Raw genomic sequence first — 5,320 nt, forward strand, 5'->3', positions numbered from 1 at the left:
CACGTGGCTTTGGCAGAGTGGGGACTCTCCCCTTCCTGCAGCCCTGAGAGAGAGAACCACGAGGCCTGGACAGAGTGGGGACCCCCACAGCTTTAGAAGGGGAACCACCACCTGGTTTTAGCAGAGATCCCGGTGACTCAGCCGAGGGTGCTGGGAACCCAGGGAGGTCTCCCAGTCGAGATGGAGGACTAACTAAGAACCAGAGGACTGTCTGAGCCATGGACTTCGTTTTCCTTTCCTGAGATACAGTACTCTGGACTGGGCAAAGGGGGAAGGAAGGAAGGACTGTGACTGTGTTTGTGGGTGTTTTAAGGGACTTTGGGATTTTTGATAAAGACATTAGGTCACTACTTTAAGTTTGTATAGCATTAAATGAACGTTTCCTTTCCTTTTCACGAATCTCTGGCATTGAGAGACGTCTTTCCTCGGGCGGCGGACATAACGGACCCAGGGCCTTCTTTCAATAATAGCATATTGTCTCAGGCCCCCCTTGTTGTGTTCTGTAACATCAGGAAGGGGTGGGGAACAATTATTCAAAGTCATGAAAAACAAGGGCCTACATCCAAGATTACTCTATCCAGCAAAGCTATCATTTAAAATGAAAGGGCAGATAAAGTGCTTCCCAGATAAAGTCAAGTTAAAGGAGTTCCTCATCACCAAGCCCTTATTATATGTGATGTTAAAGGGTCTTATATAAGAAATAGAAGATCAAAAACTGTGAACAGTTAAATGACAACAAACTTACAACTATCAACAACTGAAAGTAAAAATAAAAAACAAAAACTAAAACAACTAGAATGGGAAGAGAATCACAGACATGGAGATCACATGAAGGATTATCATTGGGGAGGGGGCTGGGAAGAATGGGAGTAAAAGGTACAGGGAATAAGAAGCCTAATAGGCAGGCACAAAACAGACAGGGGGAGGTTAAGAAGAGTATAGGACAAGGGTGTCAAATTTGTTTTTGCTGGGTCTGCATCAACCTTGTAGTTGCCTTCATAGGGCAGAATGTAATTTCAACTCCTTAACAGTTAAGGAGTAGTTGCATTTATACAATCCTAAAATTTCGGCCCTTTGAAGGCAACCTCGAGGCTGAAGTGGCTTTTGGTGAAAATGAGGTTGACACTCCTGGTTTAGGAAATGGAGAAGCTAAAGAACTTATATGGCAACCTATGGATTTGAACTAAAGGGGGGGAGGAAATGGGCATGGACATGAACATGGAGGGTGGGGGTGGTGCAAGGAGGAGGGGGATAAAGGGGAGAAAGACATTGGGACAACAGTAATAGTATAATCAATAAAATATACTTAAAAATAAAGAAGAAGCCCTGGCTGGCGTAGCTCAGTGGATTGAGCTCGGGCTGGGAACCAAAGTGTCCCAGGTTCCATTCCCAGCCAGGGTACATGCCTAGGTTGCAGACCATAACCCCCAGCAACTGCACATTGATGTTTCTCTCTCTCTCTCTCTCTCCCTCCCTTCCCTCTCTAAAAATAAATAAATAAAATCTTTAAAAAAGAAAACAAAACAAAAACTTAAAAAAAAGAAGAAAGTTAAAATTTTGAATTATCAGTAAAATGCTAGGGTATCTTTCTCCTTATGGCCTTTCAAAAACTTACAAATTTTAGGCAATAATACTTAGATAAAATTTTTGCTTATCAGAATTAAATTATGCTGTAACTTGTTTGTTAGATTAACCCTCTATAAAAATCTCTAGTTAGAAGTTCAACCCCGGGATTTTGATAGGAGTTAAACTAAGAATATAGGTTATCAAACTTCTTTTCATTTTTTTCTTTTTTCTTGCCTGTTCTGAAAGGCTGTTTTTATTCAGTTCATTCAGAGCCATTGACCATTTTGCACATCATCACAACCTTATGCTGGTAAACAGTACAAACACATGATGGCTTTTTAACATCTAATATTTTTGTGGTAATAATAAACTACCAGGATGGGCTTCTGTAAGAATTAGATAAAATTCAAGACCATAAATATTGAAGTTTTATATAAGGTAAGTTTAAGTCTATAAGAAAATTAGGGGAAGTAAATTAAAATCTTACCTATAATTTTTTAAGCAATTTACTTGAGGACTCCAGAATTCTAAGGAGTGCATTACTATTTTGGCGAATGATCTAAAATGTATCCCCTAATTTTTTCTAATATCGAAAGTCTTTTTACAACCAGTTTTTACTCATTGAGACTAGCTAAAATGTTCATTGTCACCACTGCAATGTTGGGAACTGCCCTGCCTGGTATCAGAAGCTGTAACCCCCGCCTAGGCTAAGGCTAAGGGAATGCCCTTGGAACCATAAGCCAGCAAGGAGACAAAAGCTTATCTCCCTGGCAGGAAAGCTGCTTCTGCTGCCTCATTCATAATTGAACCCCAAAGCTTGGTCAGTTAACCAATGAAGGGTAAGATTCCCCAAGGGGGGAAAGACTTAAGACAGGCACGATCACGTGGCACGATCGTGGCACAATCACGAGGCCCCCAAGAGAGGACTTTTGGGGCTACAGCAAAAGGGGGTGATGAGCCCTCGCTTCTCGGCTTTAAGATAGCCTGAGTCCTCTTGGTCTGAGAGAAAATCTTTTTATCTCTTGGGTGCCTGAGTTCCCTTGCTCCACCTAAGCCTGAAACAATGACAGGGTGGTGCAGCTCTGTGCTGAAAAGGGCGGGTTCCCCGGGTGATCAGGTCTAAGAAAGAATATGTAAAATCCTGTGAAACCTGCTTTGTTTAAAATGTTCTCAGTTAAATGAGAAGAGTCCAAGGAGGAAGTTAGTTTGTTCTTTAAGTCTTATAGCTCTTTGACTCTGACTCAAAATAGGCCCTCAGGCTTCCTTGTTATCTATTGTTTGATCCTTACTTCCTAGCAATGAGTATGAGCTTTTACCTGAATTCTTATGCAAACGAAACCAATAAAAAGCCTCTCTGGAGGGGGAACGCGGGGCGCTCTCCCTACCAGGGAGGGTGGCCAAGTGGTGCTCTCAAGGAGAGAGGGTGGCCAAGACCCTCCCCACGTGAGGAGTGGCCCTGCTGTTCCTATTCCCCCACAGGACCTGGTTGTCTCTGTATATGTTTTTCTCGAGTTTCAACAAGCCATCCACAGCGTTCCGTGATCACTGCTGGCCGGTGACCCATGCATCACTGCAATAACCTCACTGTCATAAAAATGTAATCTGTGTTTCAATGTAGCTATGTTAACAATTTTTGCACTCCAGGGACCGCAGTTCTCATTGTCACTTAGGATGAGGCATAAGTTGTTTCTTTTTGTTTGTTTGTTTTTAAGTCAGTCACACAGTGTTGTTGATCTAAATTTGTAATGCATAACACAAATATTTTTCTTTTCTATTTTTATTCATTTAAATTTTGTCATTTTCACTTACCAATATGCTAAACCTCTTGACCTCACAGATACCCATTTAAAAATTTTACATTTATACAACAGATGGTAAACATAAAGACTGCGGGCCAAATCTGGACCTCCACCTTGTTTCATCCAGCCCAGCACCTTGTTTCTACCTGGAGGTGGCGCTAAGCTCCTTGCCCCTAGTTAAGGAGTAGTTACATTTATACAGTCCTAAGGTTACATTCAGCCTTCAATTACAGGACTGTAATCACAGTTCTTCAATTACATTTGAAAGGCAACTGCAAGGCTAATGTGGCCCCTGGTGAAAATGAGTTTGACACTCCTGATCTATATTGTGCTGTAGTTTCTCTTCTGTGCTTCTTTCTTACTGTTCTTTGTTGAATATTCTGGTTTTGATTTTGGCCCATGATGATGCAGGTAGATTTAGCACATTCTTTAGTCTGCTTTATTATATCATTTGCTTATATCACATTTTATTTATTGATTTTTTAAAAATTATTTATTTTTTTTTTTTAGAGAGAGGGGAAGGGAAGGAGAAAGAGAGGGAAAGAAACATCAATGTGTGGTTGCCTCTTGCGTGCCCCCTACTGGGGGCCTGGCCTGAAATCCAGGCATGTGCCTTGACTGGGAATCAAACTGGCAACACTTTGGCTCATAGGCCCATGCTCAATCCACTGAGCTACACCAGCCAGGATGTTCATTGATTTTTAAATTAAAAGACCTGGAAGCTCTTTTCAAGTTTTTGCTTTTTTAATCAATGCTGTGGTTAATACCCTTGTGTATATCTCTTTGTAGCTTTGGAAAATTTTTCTCTAAATTTTTCTCTAAAGGGGTATATATCAGAAATGGAATTATTGGATCTTTGAAAACATTTCCTCAATGTTGTCCAGAAAATGGCTGTGCAAATTTCTATTCCTATCAGTTGTGCATGAGGACTTTGTTTCTTCATAATTTAAATACAAACTTATGTAAAACCACAATGAGATATCATATTGCACCTGTCAGAATGACTATCATCAATAAATCAACAAACTAGTGCTGACAAAGATGTGGAGAAAATGGAACACTTTTGCACTGTTGGTGGGAATGCAGATTGGTGTAGCCACTGTAGAAAGCAGTATGGAGATACCTCAAACACTAAAAATGGATTTGTCTTTTGACCCAACAATCCCACTTCTGGCAATATATCTGAAGGTACCCAAAACAGTAATTTGAAAAAACATAAACACACCCATGGTCAATGCAGTGTTATTTACAATAGCCAAGATTTGGAAGCAGCCCCAGTGTCCATCAGTAGATGAGTATATAAGACAACTATGGGATATTTACACAATGGAATACTACTCAGCTGTAAAAAAAAATTACTGTTTGCGACAGTATGGATGGACCTCAAGAACACTATGCTAAGTGAAATAAGCCATTTAGAGAAAAACAAATACCATATGATTTCATTCATATGTGGAATCAAATGAACAAGCTGAACTAATACGCAAAACAGAGACAGACTCCTAGATGGAGAGCAAGAAGACAGCTAGTGGGGGCGGAGGTTAAGAGGTAGAGAGATGGAGCAAAAAGGAAAAAGGACTCATGGACATGGACAACAGTGTGGTGATTGGGGGGATGGGAAAAGGGGACTAAATGGTAATGGAAAAAACTTTCAGAAACAAAAATATAAATAAATAAAAATAAAATAAAAATATGTTAGATCTAATGTTATTATTATTCTATGTTGCAACTATCATAAATGTCTTGGTCATTTATTGGTTTACTATGGTGTCATTTATAGAAAATAAACTATTAATATTCATGTGATTAAAGCCAAGTATTTTCTTTTGCTCTTGCATATTTTCCCTTTTGAATAAGAACAACTTTACCCACCTTAATCCTATATAGTTTGTTTACTTTAAAATAATTTTTCATTTTGTAGTTACAGTTGATATACAACAACCTAGTGATTGCAT

At 39.6% G+C, this 5,320-nt stretch overlaps 1 non-coding gene across 1 annotated transcript; it reads right to left on the minus strand.

Moving 5' to 3' along the window:
• Positions 1 to 1,801: 1,801 nt before the first annotated feature.
• LOC123827625 lies at positions 1,802 to 1,871 on the minus strand. The gene has a single exon (XR_006787283.1). It is a non-coding gene; the product is annotated as a small nucleolar RNA Z40 (small nucleolar RNA).
• Between the last annotated feature and the right edge of the window lie 3,449 nt (positions 1,872 to 5,320).

This window comes from Phyllostomus hastatus, unplaced genomic scaffold, assembly GCF_019186645.2.
Source record: "Phyllostomus hastatus isolate PE091 unplaced genomic scaffold, TTU_PhHast_1.1 phas_contig_86, whole genome shotgun sequence".
NCBI lineage: Eukaryota > Metazoa > Chordata > Mammalia > Chiroptera > Phyllostomidae > Phyllostomus > Phyllostomus hastatus.